Source organism: Oncorhynchus tshawytscha, unplaced genomic scaffold, assembly GCF_018296145.1.
Source record: "Oncorhynchus tshawytscha isolate Ot180627B unplaced genomic scaffold, Otsh_v2.0 Un_scaffold_4_pilon_pilon, whole genome shotgun sequence".
NCBI classification, from domain to species: Eukaryota; Metazoa; Chordata; class Actinopteri; order Salmoniformes; family Salmonidae; genus Oncorhynchus; species Oncorhynchus tshawytscha.
In genome coordinates, this window is record NW_024609834.1 from 873028 (window position 1) to 894585 (window position 21558).

General features: G+C 39.7%; 1 long non-coding RNA gene across 2 annotated transcripts; it reads right to left on the reverse strand.

Moving 5' to 3' along the window:
- Positions 1 to 371: 371 nt before the first annotated feature.
- Positions 372 to 16215, reverse strand: LOC112249240. Of its 2 annotated transcripts, XR_002953328.2 has the most exons (5): positions 15733 to 16209; positions 13696 to 13921; positions 11712 to 11773; positions 10029 to 10370; positions 372 to 1100 (listed from the first exon to the last, which is right to left on the reverse strand). It is a non-coding gene; the product is annotated as an uncharacterized LOC112249240 (long non-coding RNA). The 2 variants fall into 2 exon arrangements; XR_002953327.2 differs by having other exon boundaries at positions 11712 to 13921; positions 15733 to 16215.
- Between the last annotated feature and the right edge of the window lie 5343 nt (positions 16216 to 21558).

The following is a 21558-nucleotide window of genomic DNA, read 5'->3' on the forward strand; positions in this document are numbered from 1 at the left end:
CTTCAATACTGTATCTAACACATTTCATGTAGAACATTCCCTGATCACTATGAACACATGCAGATAATATTTGTAATAGGAAAAATGCAGCATTCGATGGATATACAGTAAATGGATGGAATCTTCACCAAACAATGTCTTTCTTTTCACTGTGACAGTCAAACATTAAACAACATTTGCAATACAGCCAGAGGGTGAGTCATTCACATTTATTTGCATAGAGTAGACAGTTCTATTCATAAAGTAACTAATTGCACATGACAGAGGATAGACATCCAGAGAGCTTCTCTTGTAAACAGCCCACACATTAGGGCCTCTGAAGCCCAGTACACTCCAGAGTACTCTAAAGAGTACAGTAGGGACCAGCCCCCCACACACACACACGCACACTCACGCACACGCACCACACACACACACACACACACCTGTCCTTAGATTAAGGTATGAACACATGTTGATCTCATCCCTTTTGATTTCACATCATACACACATTGTCTTACATTCTGCTGTAATGTTAAAAGTTATGTTGAAACTATACACTCTCAGCCGTGCAATATATCATCAGATAATCTGTTGTCCTCTGTTGTCCATTGTGCTTACAGTACATTTCTCCAAACATTGTCCTTGCAGTAAATATCTCCAAACATTGTCCTTACAGTAAATATCTCCAAACATTGTCCTTACAGTAAATATCTCCAAATATTGTCCTTACAGTAAATATCTCCAAACATTGTCCTTACAGTAAATATCTCCAAACATTGTCCTTACAGTAAATATCTCCAAATATTGTTCTTACAGTAAATATCTCCAAACATTGTCCTTACAGTAAATATCTCCAAACATTGTCCTTACAGTAAATATCTCCAAATATTGTCCTTACAGTAAATATCTCCAAACATTGTCCTTACAGTAAATTTCTACAAGCATTGTCTGTTAACTTTAGGGGGGATTCTTCAGTGCCCTCATTTCTCAGTGTTTGACTGGAGAGGATGCCAATGAGGAAGGGCCCAGGGCTCAGGGCTCAGGGTTCAGGGCCCAGGGCTCAGGGCTCAGGGCTGATGGAAGAGTCTTCCCCTAGAGGTTGTCAACACCTGCAGGACCTGGAGACACAGAGATCAGAAACAACATGTAAGTCACCCATGTCACATTGCTTAACACAGGAACCCAGAACACAGCGGATTGGCTAACTGTAAACAGTGACCAGTATTGTTTTAGGTCACAGTAAGATGGAGTGATGACAATGATCTTGGGCTTGACGCTTGATGAAATCTAGTTTGGAAGCAGAGAATGTGTCAGTCAGTGAATGATTGGTTAAAAAATAAATACAGTCTTCCATCTATTTCTACTGGGTTATTCAAAACACATTAACACCAGTTTCGGTACTTGGAGTACGCCAATAGAAATGTTATGAATAATAAGGACAATTGTGTTATAGTATGTGCAAAGCAATTCCAGAGTGGATAGAAGCAGAAAAGTGACAGATTTTACCAATACAAAGAATCATTGTGAATTCATGTGGGATATTACAGTTTTCTGATAACTGTGTTTATTGCTTCATCCTTAACTGTCATCAACTTAACAACTAAGACAAATCTAGCAGCCTCTCATCAAGTTTTGAATATACACGGGGCAGTCTACCCGCACCATTACCAATTTCACCAAATTATATATAGAGAGGTTTCTGGACAATTTAATCCCACCGGGGGACTTGGCCAGACCCTTTCTCTGTCAATTTTCACCCTCTCCCTTATTCAAGCCCCCTCTTTTTTTCCTCTGCCTCCACAATGCGGGATCTCTCCCTCTTTCTTTTTTATGTTCTCTCATATATTTTTTTCTCTGCGGCTCCCCCCCCCGCCAAACCCTCAGACAGCATGCAGCTTATGCAAATCATCAGCCTTTTATACTCAATACTCGTCTTCAGTCCTGAATGAGACCTCAACAAAACACACACACACACTCAGGTTCATTTAAAATGTACAAATACACATAGCCCCCAGTGTTCTCACTCAGAGTCTTTAGCGCCATTCCAGTCCATTTCGATTTGAAAGCCTCAACCTGACTGGATGAGCTCCCGGCTAGTAGGGTAGGAAGAGGCAGACAGATGAGAGGGTCCTGCTTCTACTGTCCCAGAGAGGGAGGGAGGGAGGGATGCATAGGAGAGACAGGATGGGAGAAAGATGGAGGGAGAGTGAAGGAGACAGGGAGGTAAGGAGTGAGTGATGGAGGGAGGGGGAGAGGGGAGTCTGATGAATATAAAATGTTCTCTGTGTTGCTGTGTTCCCAGGCTCTGAGCTGTGTGCTAGGGGACAGGAGGGGGACGGGAGGGGGACAAGAGGGGACCAGAGTGGGGGGACAGGGTGCCTTTGCCCAGCTGTAAGGGGGACCTAAGGGACTTCTCACACACTTTCTGACAGACTGTCCCTTTCACCAGCACATAGCTGGGCCCGCCAGGCCTGCTACCATAACAACGCCGCAGCCCCTCTGTCATAGCAACGCCACGGAAACACCACAGAACACTGGGCTCCCCCAGCCTGCCTTGGACATGACCATGAGGGGAGAGGATGGGAGGGGGAGTTGACAAAAGTAGATGAAGAAGTACTGAATGTGAATCAGAGTCTAGACATTCCCACCGCTGTGAACTTGAACTTGACAGACAGCCTGAAATGTTCACAGGTCGTGTGAGTGATGGAAAGATAGAGAGATACAAGCAGTACAATGGAGGTGCAGACTATCTAGTGATACATTTCCTTAACCTTTTCTAAATGATCCCACAATAAATGGATACAACATGCCTGTTGAAGTGGTCATTAAAACTTGCTTGGTTGACCAATTGGTTGCCCTTATTTGGTGAATACACCACAGCCTTTAGCTAGGACTGTTATGGACGTTGTCTCCAGACTAATGCCTGTAAGCTGAGGCAGGCCCATGTCTGGGGGTCCAGGTTGCTTATGGCTACTGGGCCGTGGGAAGAAAAGAGAAGTGAAAGGTCCCCTGTCGCCGTTACAAAGCTGAGAACAACTCTTGGTGGGATAATCGCATTTATCCCCAGATTAAGACGAGATCGCAGCTGAGGTATCCTCACAGGGGGAGAGGAGAGGGAGCGTAAAACATACAATCTTTAGACAAAGCTCAGAGCAGGGTGTGTGATTTAGTCCCTTTTATGGACAGGTTATAACATTGAATGTGATGGAAGATTACTATGCAATTTAATTGTGTTTGTCTGAACCCACCAGTCAATTGTTAATTCTGCCTGGATCATGGTGAAAAAATGTCTTGATACATTGGTTGTGTTTAGCAGGGGGATCTTGATCAAATCCACAAGGCTTCAGCAACAGTCTGTCACAGTATAATGCGGGATGTGGGAACCACAGTTCAGTGAAGGTGTAACAGAAGCATTCACAGCCATTCTATTCTTATTGTTAACCCATTCTCTAACAGCCCACTTGACCTCATGAGAAATGGCAGAATAGAGCTACGGTAACACTCTGAAAAGAAAGAACTCATTTTACAGTCATAACCCAAGTATGATCGGTATCTTGCATTTGATTCAGATTGAGCTCCTTAGTGGGATAATACAAGGTGGTTCCAGACAGCTCCCAGACCCCTGTTCACCCTGTCTATTAATATGCCAGCTGCAGCCTCTGCCACATGGAAACACAGACAGACACACAGAGGCAGACAGTACAGTCCCTCCCCCAACACACACACTGACTGTCCACACACACATATAAACACACAGAAGTGTTAATAAGTGCATAAAAACACACATATACTATGCATAAATACACACATGCACACGCACACACACACTTTCCCAACACGCACACACTCCCCACCACCTTACATTCTGAATGGATAAACCTGTTAACACTCAAACATAATTTCTCTCTCATTACAACTGTTTTAAACATGATATTTAAGTGAGCTCTTCTGTGCTATCCCTCTCACATTCTCTGTCATTACTTTTGTTTACCTCTCATTCCTTAGTTCCTGCATACATTATCACCTACTTTCTTCATTGTCTGTATGCTTTGCTGTGAAATATTGTTGTCTGCCCCTTAAAAACAACAACTTCTCTCCCTCCTTTCTCTCTCATTTTCCCTCTGGCTGCCTCCTTTTACAGGGTAATATATTGTGATTGCCGTTTAATTAATAGCCTGTCTGTGGTAGAAGGGGAATCAAGAATACAGTCTGCCACCCAGCTTAAATGTAACACGACATACTCAATGCCAATTTCTTAATCCATACTTATTGGAAAATCTAACAAATGATGCTTTTTTTTAAATCCTAAGATTCTGTAAAGATATTACGTCTGGGAATTATTGAAAATTGTTCTCCCATAAACAACCATTAATATGCTGACTGTTATAGACACCAGGTAGTTGAAGCTTTTATGAGGGGCAGTAACCCCCAACGTACTCAGTGAGTTAAGATATGTTTAGGTTTTCCAACATGGTAACTATGCATTACGTTTTTAACACATGCATCTGATTATCCTTTAAGTTATTATTTTAAGAGCGCAGCATCATTTCAAAAACAGCTAATTTAGGGCTTTAAACTAATTTGATCATTTGTGCAAAAACACACACACACACACACACACACACACACACACACACACACACACACACACACACACACACACACACACACACACACACACACACACACACACACACACACTGAGACACATTCACTAACACACACAGACATAAATACATAGAAAAACGGGGAGAGGGGCTGCTTTTTCAGGGGGCACTCTCATGGTTTTGGTGCTAATGCAGGCATCTGGCAGTGTCTGGTCTGGAGCGTCTTTCCCACCCCATTACCCCCTGTGTCTCCTGCAGCACCCACCCACACAATGGTGGGAAAGAGGGGTGGTGGACCTCCGTCAAGAGCTCTCCTCACAAAGCAGTCATTGTGGAGGGGAGCCAGGAGCAGAATGATAATGTGGACTCCATCTACTGTTTACCAACAGGCAGACTAGCTACAGACAGACAGCTGCAGTACACAGTGCATTACACCGACCTGCAGCCCTGCAGCCTGGGCTCAGAGATCACAGCGCACTGTTGCTCTCTGCTCTCCCTTGTGCCAGGGGCTAAAAGTAACATTTAACAGGAATCTGTATGGTTATTTTGTATGTGGGTGAGTGTGTGTGTGTGTCTTTCTGTTCACGTGTGCATTTCAGACTTCTGTGTCTATGGGCACCCTACAATGTGGCATTAGTCACATTGCGGAAAGATAGCATTGTCCCATGCTCTTATAGAACACATTTAAATCCAGCCAGTTCACCTGTGACACAAGTCAATATTAGATGTCCATCCATGTCTGAGGACATTGGGAGATGATGTGGAAACTGGCCACCAGGGGCAACACTGAGTGCTTTTACCATCAAGTAGGTTTGGGTTTGCTAGGGCGTTGTGGACGGGGATGGCGGATGGCCTTAACGTTGCATGTTCTAATCCAGCGATAGGAAGTTGTTTTTTGAGATTTTTATTTTAAACCGATCCCAAACCTTAAACCTTACCTTAACCATTCGGAGTTAATGCCTAACCTTAAGATTTTGGAGTTAATGCCTAAACTTAACCTTAAACACTTTGAAATTTGACGTTTGGAATAACTTTGAAATGTGACATTTGAGAAACATGGATGAACGTCTAATTCTGACGTGAGACTGTGAGAGCTAGTTGTTCAAATCAACGTGTTTTGGTTCACACAGCCAATGTCTAATTAAAACGTGCATCAACTCGACAGATGTGCATGCAGAATGCAACATCACCAGTCATTACAGTAAAAACATCTGCCTTAAACTGATGCTGTCCTGGGTGCTGAATTAGATTGCAATGCTACTGCATTCACTGACAAACCACTGATTACATACTGTACCAGTGGCTCCCACCACATCACCACCAAATAATTCACTGTGTCCAACGTTAACAATCAGGGTTGAAGACAATGGGGAGATATGCATGTAGACTTCTGTAACAGCAATAGTCTTCTTCATTAACTGGAAACTAGGCCATATGAAATCAATCCACCCAATGAAAACAAAGAGATCAGTCATGTTTACAGATTTCATAACCTTTAAACCTGTCAACCAGGAGGATTATAGACAGAGCATTCTCTATATCGCCCCCCAATTAGTAGTAAGAATCATCCAAATACAAGCCCACGGTCTCTGAGTAAATGGGACATGAAGCATCAGTATCAATATACGTCTATTTTAGTCCCACAGTCAGTATGAAACGGAACAGACTTTTTATCTGTGTTCATGTGTTGAAAGTAGAATATACAGTAAATGAGAATGTTATGACAGATATATGGTGGAAAAGGATCACTGTAAGAACTTTCTCTCACATGAATGCAAAATGACTCACATCTGTGCTCTGCGTAGAATAGTTGCTATGGCACCTAATCCACATAGTGGAAATGATTAATTAATTAATACAAGGCAGATGTGATAGCATTTGAACACAGGAATAGACTTAACAAAGCATATTCAATGTCATAGGCATTTACCTTGGACACGCACACACACACACACACACACACACACACACACACACACACACACACACACACACACACACACACACACACACACACACACACACACACACACACACACACATCATCATATTTACATCAAATGCTATTAATTATAAGATTCCCTACAATTGATCGTAGGTTTAATTTATACATTGTGTGTAGAGCTAGTCCTTTGCTTCATCCATTAAGCTTTTTTATGTCAGCCCATCCCTGTATTTCTACGCAGTGACACATCTGAGATGGAGGCCTTGAAAATATGCAAATCAGGTATGAGGAGGCCCCTCCCCCCTATGGAGAGACTGCTAGTCTAATTAAAGGTTGCTTGGGTATTAAAGGCACAGTTACCCTTTGTTGTATTAAAGGCATAGTGGATTTCCTTCATCATAATAAAGGCACATTTTTTTCTTTGTTATGTTAAAGCTACAGTAATCTTTGATTGTACTAAAATACATAGTGGTTATTCATTTATCATCCCATGTACTGTACATGATGATGAATATATGCAAGTATGGGTAGGGTAGGCTAGGCTAGCATAGATCTTTCATCCAATTCATGTAAGATTTATAATCACTCAACAAGTATTGTGATTTTATTTTTGTTTGTGCAAAAAATTAAGCATACATTTTTTGGAATACAAATAAATGTTTCTCCAAATGAATGCTATTTCCCTACATGATTTAGTGGGGTATTATCCCTTAATCAAAATCTCATAGAAACATAATATACCATATGATGTCAGGTGGAATGTGTCTATAGGCCTGTTTTTTGTAATTAAATGAAATCATAATTTAACAATTGACATTATATTTACCATATAGGAGGCATTAGGCTGTATGTATTATAAGTCACTCTCTCTTTGTATCTGGTGTGGTTTTGTTTGGCTGCCATAAAGGTTTCATAAAAAGATACCCTACTGTAAGGGATGATCTACACTGGCTTTTACATTTCATTAGTTACAGTAAAGGGACTTCAGGATTTAGGGGATATTCGGTTAAACTGGATATTTTTACATTTGGCAAAAACTAATCCCACATTTTCCACTTTGCTGTCGCATGTCTCGTGCAGCTAAACCCCACGTGCATACAAGGCTGCAGCGCGCGACTCTAATGTGCTGCTGTGCCTTTAAAGACGGCTCTGCTTTCTCTCCTCGTTTCTATGCAATTATGTTAATATGCAGAGCTTGTCTGGTGCTCTTCATTAACTAACGGCTGCAGTTGCATCATTGTTTCCTTTATTTGTCATCTCTGTAAAGCCAATGATTCAGTAACAGGCTATATTTTGGTGTTTTCTTCCTCACAAATATGTGGTCTTTAATAGTGATGGATGAAGTAGGCCGTATGTAAAGCCGTTTTATACATATTTGCGTTTATTTGTGGGGTTTCTATTGCAACAAATGATCCTATCTCAAGGTCGTGATTTGCATCCGGTTTGTGTTGGACATCGGTTTCTAAATAGGCAGACAAGGTCCTACCTTCAGTGAGTATGCGAATCATTTCTTGTTCAGAAGAATATGATTATTTATTTTCGATATAAAATATTTTCAGTACATTGTGAGATTAAATACATTTGATATTGCCATGCAGTCTCTGTAATATTAGACTGTGAAATTCCGTTTTATACTAACGTTATATCAACCACATAACCTACATTAGGTAGCCTACCTTTTTTCCATTTATCATGCCATATTCATATTCCTAGCTTGTTAACATAATTGTCCAGCTAATTGTCTCAACGTGTAATTTCTAGATTGCATAGCAACAGCAGTATGTGCAGTGAAAGCAATGACCTGCTCTGATCATTATAATCATTTCATCCTGTACTGTGACCAAGAGACATATTTTTAGTTCAAGTCGAGGTGCCTATAAGGTCAACTTCAATACCTATGTCCTCTCAAACTATTATAGAAACATCTATAATGTATCTAAATATTTTCTGTAGAAATACATTTGCCTTGTTACATTGACTGATAATTTAAAGCTATGAAAAATCATACTCCAATTATACTCTTCACCATAACCCAGATGATAATATAAACAGAACATGTTGTACAGTACACCATCCAACATGACTGACACATAGGCCTAGCCTACAGTACTGTAAATCGTGTTTCCCTCTCTATGATAAACACACAGATACAACCATAGTTGCTGTTGTCTTATTTTGTGAATACACACGTTTTTCATGACAGATGAAAATAAAATAAAAAGTGCTGATAATAAGGATATATAAATTGTAGTTCATCTCTGTTATACATAAAGACAACATTTGAAATGACTGAAACTAATTTGGGCTAAATGAGTCACCCCCTGTGCACATTTGTCCTTTTTGAATAGTTTAAAGCTTAATATCAAATAGCCAAAGTGACCAAGAGTGGAAGTAAACAATGAGGTACAATAATGGAAAATGAAAAAGGCCTTGTATTTTGTAATTCCATGTGCAACGTAAGCAATATCCACATCTTTGAAATTACAGTATATACAGGAATAAATGTGGCTCTAAGACATGTGGCAGGGTGCATATGAATGTGCATATTATGGACAATAGGTGTGAAACATAGAAGATGTATGTAGGTAGGAGACACATTATAGTATGAGGCATGAATGCATACACGATAGACGTATCATGAGTGAGAGAAGTTGTAGGCTAAGTATTAGAAAACAGTGGGTTTTCGGCCTGGTTCCTCTCTAGGTTTCTTCCTAGGTTTTGGCCTTTCTAGGGAGTTTTTCCTAGCCACCGTGCTTCTACACCTGCATTGCTTGCTGTTTGGGGTTTTAGGCTGGGTTTCTGTACAGCACTTTGAGATATCAGCTGATGTACGAAGGGCTATATAAAAAATAAATAAAATAAATTTGATTTGATTTAGATGTGAGACACATATGTAAGTTGTATGTATGAGACAAACAGCGGTTTGAGACGTAAGGGTTGATTGTAGGTTTGAGACTGATTGAAGGTGTCATGACTAGTGTGCTAGCTCTGCTCTGTGGCTGAAGGCCACAAGGGCATCATCATAATCTCACATGACCAGATTTATGTAACCTGAGAGTGCAAGGATTGTGTGTGTGTGTGCCGTGTGAATGTGCGTGTGTGTGTGAGAGAAAGATACATGTTCAAAATTAGGATTAGTTAAGAGATAAATATTTATTCATATAGAAATACGTGTATTTAATGTGGTGTATTGTTTAAAAAAACTGATTGTCTCTTGCAATGTGTGATGAATGCATATTACAATCAAAAAATCATACAAGGCTATTGTCAGTTTGTTAATGCAATGCCTCGTTAACATCTAAACAGTAATGGATGGGGCTGCTTTTTCTCTAGCCTACAAGCGTTAATTTATCTAATATCTCCTAAGCCCTGCCACACTTGTTAGCCAGTTCAGACTGGAGAGGGTAAGATAAGAGAGCTGACAGAGGCTAGCCTACTGATGAGGGGAGTGATGGATAAAAGCCTGATAGAACTAATGGTGCTGCCAGCCCTACCTCATGCCAACACAGCCATTTTAGGAGCAGCAGCAAGACTCTCCATCAAGATGGCTTCCGTAGCTCAGCCCCAGTCAGTCACACAGAGTCCTCTGGCTGCCTGCGAGGGGGGCCGCTCTAACTGGCAGCTCCTTTGTCCCCGTTGGCACAGGGTGGAGGCATCTCGTCCGTCCTTTTCTCCAGGGGCACAGATGGCACCAAAGGCTTCCGGTGATGGAGATTTAAGGGAAGAGGGACAAGGGGGTTGGCCTTTTTCTTCCCCTCCTGCTTTCTGTTTTTTTGTGACGACTGTGCCACTTTCCCCTTGCTCAATCCAGACCTGGTGTGAATGGCTGGCAGTCACTGTGGAGGAAATAAAGCACAAAACAGACCCCCTTTTATCACTGCCATGGCAACTACCACATAATCTGTCTTTAGGGAAATAAAAGGACAGAATAACTGTAATTCCTTTGTATCCGACAGTCACACCACTACAAGGTACTAGACTCTGGGTGAAGCGTTTTATAGTAATCTTAATAGAGCGAAGAATTAAAACAGTCTGGTTATTTGACACAAGCAATGGTGTACAGTAGGCTGTATGGCATATATTGTACTGGCTTTGTGCTACCCATAGTGGCTGCAATGTTGCTTTAGTGTGTATGTGAGCCTGCTGTCGTTTCAGACCGTGGGAGGGGGTCAGTGTATTAGAGACAATAGAGAACGAGCCGCTCTCAACATCGTTAATTAATTAAAGGGGTTGCCAGCTCGTCAGAGAGTGGTTAGATGCCGGGGAGAAAAAAGATTACCCGCCAGCCACCCTACATCTTGCCAGCACAAAATGCTTTGTTGTGGTGCGTTGTCCCGTTTAGCAGATGGTCTAATGTAAAGAGTGTACTTGTTCATCAATAGTTATTTGTTTCACAAAAAGATTCATGATTAAATTAATGTAAAAGAGACTCATAATACTAATTTCTATTTTAGCGTTCTAATCTATGCCTTCATGAATAAAAGGAGGAAATATAGTTTCAGGCTGTAAAATGTTCTCAGAATAGCAATCTGCTTGCTACTGTGTCAGGTCAAATGAATTTAGAGTCCATAAAGGAGGTTATTCTATTATTAGCCTATAAAAGCAGAGAATGAGAGTGGGAGATGGAGACTATACTTCCTCCATCTTCAGGGAGAATGCATTTTTGAAGATCAGTGAGGAACGTGGGTGGGTGGCGGGTCGGAAAACAAAACCCAGATGAGATGAAACAGGCAGACAGCCTCTTTGTAACAGAATGGATTCAGAGGAAAGAAGTGGCTGAAGCAGATGCTGAAGTTTCAGCGTTTTTCCTCCTTTACTCCTCCTCTGCTCTTTCCTCCTTTCTGTAGTATAAAGCTGAAGGCAGCAGAACCTGTCAGAACCTGACGACTACAGGGAGCCAGCTCAGATCTGGGTCATGCTGCCACCAGCACAAACCAGAAACATACTGGAGCTTTTACACATCTTCATCTCCACCAAGGCTCCCATGGAGGCATAGAGAAACCTGAAGCCAAGAGGCACGGTGCTGCATCCTAGCACCTGTCATTCACACCCCATTTGGTTCATGTTCTGTTTTCAACCTCTCTCTCATATTCTCTCCTCTCATCATGCCTCTCTATATCTGCCATTAGCTGTTACTCTACCATATAATATGCACATGTACTGTATACCTTACTTACCATTTAGTAGACAGTTTGTGCTGTTCATACTGCAGAGTTTGTGGGTGTATCTCAGGCAGCCACTGCAGTGACAAGGGCACTAGATCAACCTTTGACAATAACAAAGACATTTCCAAATACAATACAATGCAATAGTGCAAAAAACTAAAATACTAAACATATCCATTAAAACAATATGCTTGAATTCTCATCACTAACATTCAGCAACAATTAATTTGATCATTGTCGGGTAATAGAATAGTCATGCCAAGGGTTCTTCTACAACAGGCAAAGGACACGTTTATATAGATTAGGCCTAGAGAAGAATAGAGTGGTGAGATAGGTGTGGTTGAATTAGATAATGTCTCCATTCTTCTTTGTTGGGACTTGTATGGATCAGAGCCTGCATTACAGTTATTGATGAGGAGATTCAGATAGGCAGGTTGGAGGAGGTCGACACAAGGCTTTTGTTTTGAGGATAGTAGAGGTACAATCAGAATGCAGTTAGTGAATAAAGGTGAAGGAACAATACATAATAATTGATGGATATTTTAAGCATAAATTGAGATTGATCAGAATACGAAATGTTCAAATCAAGTGAGTTAATAGTAGTTGTTAATTTCCATCATCAACAACTAGCCTACTCTCAGTATTAAAAGACCCGAGGAAGATATCGGCCTACACTTGGATAATGTAAAACTCACAATAGACATCAAGAGGACGCGGTTTTGGTTAAGGACGATATTATCAGAGTAGCGACTGGTAGGCCCTATGTCACTGGGTTGACCAGTGGAAATTCTAAATTGTCTGGTGACACACTAGAATGGAGAGATCCGGCCAGTCGTGGGAAAAGCTCGCTCGGACGTTTCACAAATCCAGCGTATAGCCTCCTTTACTGAATCAAACCAATTAGCCAGGAGCGCGCCTCAGCCATTGAGCGCCACTGTAGGCTCTGAGAGGAGTTGTTGGTTGAATGAAAATGCATCCCCGGATTTGGTTCTCCAAGAGAAGCTATAGAAGTTGCCTTTTGAGGAATAGCTATAGCACCGTGAAGGGCCAGGCAGAAAGTCCAAATTGAGACACTTGAATAATTTATGCCGATTAGGTGTGCGCACAATGCGTAAAGGTATTGTGAGACTCACATGGGAGGTATAATGCATTTAAATCTAGAAAAACCATGAATATCTTAAGTGTTCTTCCTTTCTAGACAACACAACTCCATGTGAGAATACAACTGAAAGTATGCGTTTATGTAATGACATGGATCGCTTGACTTAATATCGACTGAAATATCGACTGACATAGCTCATCTTAATCAGGACCGTCTTTTTCATAGGCGTTGGCCTATAGTATGCCTAAATACGTCATAAAGGCTAATATCAGCCATATTCTGGAAAATCAAAACGTTTCCACCTGAGACAAGAATGATATCAATATGAGCCACAAATCTTAATCCATCTGATTAAACCTTAATTCAATATGTGTTTGCGTGTGCGTAAACCTGATTTATGCAGTGAGAACTATAAGGAATACTGGTCAACTACGGATACTTTGATGCGACAAAGCTTTATTCATATTCATGCCCGAATATCAATTGTTACAGTTCACTCATAGAACTGGATAAAGTTATCTATTCCTCTGACCGGAATAAAGGCTTTTTCTGAAGTATTTTTCGTTTTAGAATATGTTTTCGGCAAAATCACTCTAGATGCCTTGCGTGATGGAATAAATAAATGTATAAAGAGTATTCTTGCTCTAAGTATACTAAACAAAAGTGGCAAATATACACTTCAATTCACAACATGATTTTGAATCCATTGTGGAACATGTTGACTTATCATTTAAAGGCATGCTATAAAGATGACCCTAGTTATATTTTGAGAATATATTCTCTCAATGAAATAAGAAAAAGCATTAATTTCGGGTTGTATCAGGTTTTGAGGAATTCAGAAGTGTTTCAACAGATGTTTATAATAAATGATTAGGGAAAATTGTTATAACTTACCGGAAAGGCAATGAGGTATTGGCCTGTAATTGCATATCAATTATGTTATTTTGTGTCTTTACTCCTAGACACCATTTATTCCTGTCCGAGTCGCAGGTTTGGAGGACATTCCTACATTCGGTTAGCTAGCTTTATGACGGCCGAGTAACACTCATACAGCTAGATAACCAAAGATAGCAACCGACTCCTCCTCGTACATACTGCCAGAGTATCGTATGGATTCCACCTAACATGAAAAATAAACATTTTGTTAATGCAATAACTAGCCTAATAATGATATTGCTACTACCAATTGGTATCCATAAATCTGCCCCCTTCCCAAAATAAGATAATAATAATAAATAGGCCTACATCAATAGACATCAATAGAAATATATCTTATTATTAGTTGATGTGCAGGCCATGGGGTCGATGAATAAGACTCCGTGAAAGGTTTTAATCTGTCTCCATCTCTAACTACTCTCGCTGATATAGACCCATGCATGATGACATCGCTAGCATATAGGCCTACAGGGCTACAAACCTGGCCTGGACGTGCAACCAGCTTCCCGCCTTTTGTGAAAGATACTTATATTCTGCATAATTTAAATCATCGTCATATTAAATCCTAAGTCACTTTAGAGTAAATCGATCAATAGACTCTCAACCAGTGGAGGACTTGGCTAACATTGAAATGTTCTATTTATAGACCTATAGCTCTGCTCCCATACAACATCACCATCTTCACCACTTAGCATTCCACTCCCACTACATATCTTATGACAATAATGAGGATCAATTCATGTAAAAACACATCACAGGCGATTTAATTGCATCGATTTGACATCGTATTTGCAGGCAGTATATTATAGGCTTAGTGACTTTTCCAGAAAAGTAGCCTGTGTCTATTATGGTAAGGACTGCATGGCACTATGTGATCACTATAATGAAATTATTTGTATTATTAATGTCATATTATTATTGGAATCCTTAGTCTATAGGCTATTTATATCTGGATATAATTTAGTTTCTTTCCCCTCCTGGAAAAATGTATCTATTTCAAAGGATCATAGAGGACACCCACAATAACACACACGTAGGCTCTTCATTCACTAATTCATTCATTTCTCACAAGAGAGTGCAAAAAAAATAGCTAAATCATGTCATCAAGATGAAAGCGTGTAGGCCTGTAGACCATTATTTTACCGGCTTTAGTATTGTAGCTAGTCTATCTATAATGAGCCTTCTGCACATGTTTAAAGACAGACTAACCTCGTGATGAACCCACGTTTCCCTTTATCAGTGCGTCTGACGTCATAGCTTTTAATTGAAAAAGTCACGAATAATAGTGTGCTTGTAAGCCATTTCCAAATCATTTTGATTTAACACATCAATAATTTACCACAACGCAATGTTGTTTGTTATTAATATAATGTAACAATGAAAAGATTTACAGAAATGTATATTATTGTATTGCTATTTTAGAGAATAGCCAAAATAATTGCATATTCTATGTACATTTCTTTGTATGTGAAAAGGTGTGGGTGACATTACACATCCTAATGTATGGATGAGGATATTCCTACAAAGCAGTTAGGTTACCGGGCTATAGGCTACATTTGAAACTGCTCAATTTCATCACACCGACTATCTTACTAAATGAATGTAGAAAATAATCTAACCAACATACCATATAAATTAAACCCCTAGCAGTATCTGCACGACCAAAAGGACTGCGTTTATTTCACAAATAGGCCTATACATGTCATAGAGGCTATACAGGGCGATGTAGACCTATCCGCTCTTTCGACTATATAGGCCTAGGCTACAGTTGATCAGATCAAACACAGGTTAATTTGTCCCATAATTAGACAACTTTATGTAGACTAGATCAATTCAAACTCATTAACACTGTATATATATATATATATATATATAATAGATGGTCAGAATTGATGGCTGCGATATGATCAACAAAGATGAGTGTCTGCAGCTAGCGGTATGTTATTAATCCTGAAATAAACTCACATCGACGTCTATTGAATAAGGAATCCTTACTTTTCAATGCGAGGAAATTTGTCCTGGTTCTTTTGCCATCCAATGGAGGGCTGCGTATCCGCGTGGAAGTCAACAGTAAGGGTTCCGGTAAAGGATGAGAAGCATATGGCTAGCATATAGAATAGGTTTTACCGAGGAAATGAAATCAGATTATTTACCTATGAAGAGAGGACATGTGTCTGTACAGAAAACGATAAATGCTTCTCATCCCAAATTCGCCGTTCGAAGCAGGCGGAGGCATACGGTTTCTAAAAGGCGCTGTCGATGCTCAAACCTCTGTTTTGGAAGGATCCATGTCGAATTGGTGGTTTATTTCCGAGGTTGTGAGATCCCTTAACCATTATTTCACTTGTCTCTCGTGAATGGCATAAGAGATGGTATCTCTCTACGGATTATAAATCAAAGCGCGGTCCTCCCGTGGCCCGTTAGTTTATCCATTGTAGCTCTCCTCCGTGCCGCCGTTGCTCTCACTACCCTGAGAGCATAGAGTTTTTTCTCTAAATGCTTCTTCCTCTGACAGTTCTCTTCTGCAGTGACGTCACTCCAGCAGCAAACGGCCGAGTGACCAATCACAGACAGGCTAGAGGGGACGTGTGTGTGTGTGTGTGTGTGTGTGTGTGTGTGTGTGTGTGTGTGTGTGTGTGTGTGTGTGCGCGCGCGAGCGGGTGTGTGTCTGGTACAAGAGTGAGTATACACGTGTGAGTTAAGCATGCTTTGCGCGTATGCCATTATGTGAGAAAGCGCTTTTTCTATTTATTTTTAGGCTATAGGCTACTTGAGATAATATTACCGCCTGGTTATTACACTATATAAGAAAAATATCGAAAGATTACCCCAAACTTAGGGCAACGGGTAGGCTACAATTTGTTTGCATGGGCGGGCTTTAAGTACGTTTGGTGACTTTTACGCAGGTTTATACCTCTGTGTGTGTGTGTGTGTGTGTGTGTGTGTGTGTGTGTGTGTGTGTGTGTGTGTGTGCGTGCGTGCGTGCGTGTGTGTGTGCTTTATGCAAAATTAGGTAACAGAAATTGCTAAACACCTCTTACCCAAACCATTTAGCCCTTAAAAACACCTTATAGAAGCAATCATTATGACAATGTTATTACAACACTATTATTTGTGTTTATTAGATGCATTTCCCCCCATTAACTCTATATGAATGTTATTGGATGACGACATACTGAGCTAGGCCTAGTATTGCACAATCCACCTTCGGGTTTTGGTGTGGCAGATTTAAATTAAGCTAATTCGGATGAAATATGGTGCTAGAATAGGCCTATCACGGAAGGAGAGAGAGAGGGAATCTATTGAAACTGGATTTTGCCTTGTAGTTCTGTACTTTGATACTATTGGTGCTCAGTCTAAGATGTGCTCTGTGGTAGATGTGCCCAGTAAAGATGCTGTGTAGCTTTTCATAATACATTAACAATACGTCTGTTAATGTAATTTCTATGTCTTTATCATATTTATTTGGCTATATTGTCCTAGTTTTTATTATGGCATTTTTTTTCTCCCACCGTTTTGGCAAACTGTCCAGGTGGGCTATGGGTTAGTGCGTGCTATGTGATGAGACGTAATCAATGCAGCTTGCTATATCTTCATTTATCAGCTGAGTTATTTAGACCTGCAGTTTACACTTTTAGCATGAGCATTTTCTTCTCGCTAATCACCCCTTTTTACCTTCAGTGCTTGGCACTCTCCATGTTTCATGTTTGAAAGCAGATATTCTACGCCACAAAGATCCAGTCCAGCAGTGTATGTAGGCTACTTTAATCCAATAGGCAATGACAATAGAGAAAATACAAATACTTTATGGAGATCTAATTTCTCTAAACTATCAAACCGATTGAAGTTTCAATTAAGTTTGCAATATCACAAACAAACAAATCGATTTTAAAGTAACTCAAAAAGCTATTTGGACTATCTTTGTGGGTATACAATTTTCCCCAGGCTTGGAAGACGAAATTCTTGAATTTATCTCTGATCTCCTCTCTCCGTTTGGCCCCAGTCGGACAGGGAAGTAGAGAAAATAATATGCAGAGATACTGTAAAAGGTGTACTTTTTTAAATGTACCATTTATGTACCAGGTATGTACCATTTTGGATGGTGGACCAAACAAAGCTAAGGCATGATTATACATCTCTCAGTGATGAAGCACCTTGTAAGAAAATGATCCTGATCATCATGTTTTAAATAGAAATACATTTATTTACGAGACAATGGAAATACGGCATAAACATATAACCACAGGTATCTTTTGGTTATCACTACGGCAACAGCTTCCACGAACGACACAATATTTACATCTTACAGTTATTAAGAAAATAAGCAAAAGGAATAAAACAACAATATGTACATAACAACTGCCAAGTGGTAGAGTATTTGGAATTTCAGTACAGTACGTTCTTTTTTAAAGGCTCCTTGAGGTAGGTATAATAACTGAACAGCCTTGACTGTGCCCTTTGTCTAATGCAAAAAAACAAAAATGTTACTGAAGGCATTGTAGTTTTTATTTTTGGTAAAATCATATGGTTACACTAGTGTGAAGCAGATTGTCTTTACTTGGCTATTTACTCAATTAGATCACACACACACACACACACACACACACACACACACACACACACACACACACACACACACACACACACACACACACACACACACACACACACATATGGAATTTCGAATGGATGAAATGCATGTCTATTAGCCCATGTGTGTATCATATTCATTAATCGATCATAGACTTATGTCATGGACTATTGTCACGAGGGACTTTGAGGGCTTGATGGCTCAGGCAGTGACAGAACACGTCACTAACGCGGAGAGAGCAGGTCAGTTCTTGACCTCTAAACCCTGGGTTTTGTTATAACAAAGTGGTGCTTTCCTTGAGAGTCCGGTCTCTCCATGTAGAGAGGGTCAGTTAAGGTTAGATTAAGTGCTCGTGTCTATACAGACTGATGTATTACTAGCTTGTTAACCAATTGTGCGAGCCATTGTCAGATAAACGATTTTACAATGCATTATCTAAATAAAATATATGATGTGATGTTACCCAGGTCAGCCTAAAAATCCATAGCCTATATTCACACATACATTATCCAGCTGGATCTCCAAATCAAATTGTTGAAATATGTCCCAAATAGTAGGTTTTTCAATCCGTAAATCGATGACATCGAACAATACTGAGGTGCGTATAGGCTTTGACCGTGGGTTATTTTAATCTTAATTTTATATCACTGACCCATGGATTGACCGTAATCTGATAAGAGAGGATAGGGCCTATAAGAAATCCATGAATTGGTTTGAACAATGGTCCAACTGACTTGGGTTATACCGACATCTAGCGCTCAGTTGATGTTTTTCATTCCTCGTGTTATCATACTGTAATGTCAATGGGATATGCTCTAGGCATAACCTCTATAATGTTTGTAATCGAAAAATGCAATATAGAAGTTTAATTGGGCAATTAAGATAATTTTGTAAATATTAGGCCTATTTCAATTTGTTTCAGCATTGTAATATAGGATTGCGAATTGTTTGTGTCAGATGCTTTGTAATATATCAGAAATGATGGTAGTAAATCAACAAAATTATGGTCGAGACACAAAAATCCTAATCTTTAATAGATCGTTTATATTTTATATTTCTCCCCCAATGCATATTCTCATATTCTAAAAAGGTTTACAAACTACAATCGATATTCTATAAGATATGTTTTCTAATATGCCAATATAATACACACTAAACCTAGGAATTAGATTCACTGCACAGAGTCCTTGTTTTCTTAGAAGTCAAATGCAATATTTTATGTTTGGTGCAGACAAGACCGTAAAATGATTTGTATAGTCCTAAAGTAGCTTTGTTGTGGCAGTTGGTTCACAAATGAATGAAAGTGAACTATACATTTCAACACTGTTCAATATGTAACTTTAGAATTAAAGTTGTGTTCTAACAAATGGCAGTGCACAGTTTCAGAGATCTAGAATTATTGAGATTTTTAACATGATTATTAAATTATAATAAAATGTTTAATGTGTTTAAATTTGTTTGGATTATTACATGTCTCCTTATAATAAACAATTATATGTTGACATATTGTCGAGACACGCCATTTCCAAACATGTGTGAGTCAGTTGTTATACGTTGATAAATTAGGCCAACAACACGGTAACCCGGCCACATGTGCGTGCGTGTGTGTGTGTGTGAGAGAGAGAGATTTCTTAAGAAAAAAATGGCTCATCAGTTTAAAGCAAAAATAAAATATTACCTTACAATTGATGTCGTTACAATTTTCAGTAGGTTGAAGCCTAAGGAAACTTTATATTTTGCACTCGGTTCTCACTAACGTTACGCGCGCCCCAAATTAGACACAGTATATGACTGATCAACATTAATTTCCATAAGTAGAGTAAAATTGGATACGTCATTCATTGATTTAGTTCATGCATACACCATTGTCATGTGTGCAAAATAGGACATAATCTATTCTTTGAGTGTACGTATGGAATCATTTTGGGAAGGAAGCCGCACCACCAGTTTCCACCCGCCACAGTGCATGATGGGATGGGATGGAATCCACCACAAACCTCCCTGAGCAGGTAAGTAAGTTACAGGCACAATTTAACGATTTAGGCCACATGGCCTTGAAGAAATACATTCACTATTACTGTGAATAGGCCTATGCCTATTAATAAAGACAAAAATACAATATTTTCGTAAAAAGTTTTAGGAAGTCCAAACGAGAATTTGCTCCTTGAATAGGCTATGGGCCATTCGTTGTACATCTGAAATGACTGCAGTGAGTTGGGTTTATGATGGAAATATGACGGAAATCCTGTTAGAAAGTTAGACAAAACGATCACAATTTACTTACCCCCCTCGAGTCACTTAGTTCCGCTAGGGCACGTCATCAACTCCAGAGATAGAAAGGCTACAAAGTTTTCCGTTTGGAATTTAGGTGAAGTCGCTCCTCCTGGAAGGAGATGAGCAAAACTATTCCAGTCCTTTGCCGCCGTCTAGTGTATGAATCCATAAAGTAAAACAATTCAAATGTCAGGCTATTTGACACTAAGAGTCAATAATGAATAACAAACACACTTCGATTAAACAAATGGGGTTGAAAAACAATTGATCAACAAATGGTTTTTACAAATTTATGTTTGCATACAACACTTAATATGCATGTTGTAATATGCATACAACATTTAATGATCATCATCAAATTAGGAAAAGGGCAGATGTAGCCTAGCCAGCGCAGGCCTGATTGCAAATGTTCATAAATACCTGCAAAACATATCTGCTTTCCCGTCCTGGATCCTTTAGTCGGGTCTTTTGCCCATTTATTAGCAGCAAATATTAAAACAGCAAGAATTCCATACTGTCAGATGTAATTGCCATCAGCCATATCATAGTTACAAAGGGTTAACACTTGAGCAGGAAACATATGCTCTCCATACCTACACATCCCTAATTACTGGTCACCTGTGTGTCTATATAGGCCTACATGTGACCATGACCCGTGACCCAACATAGTGAACATATACATATACTCTACTGTAGGACTGGTCTAGAAATGAAGTGGAATATACAAAGACAGACAAACTATAGACAGTACAACACAACAACTATATAAGTAGGTCAACTTTGCTCTTATAGCAGACATGGTTAACAAATCCATGTCCTTTTGTCACTGTGTCTGAATTGCAACACTTTCCACACTGCGACTCTCAGAGAACTGCTCAGCTACATGCAGGAATGTGGGGCGAGCACCATTATCTTACATCAGATTGCACGACGGCCGTCTGCAACAAGCATTTTTC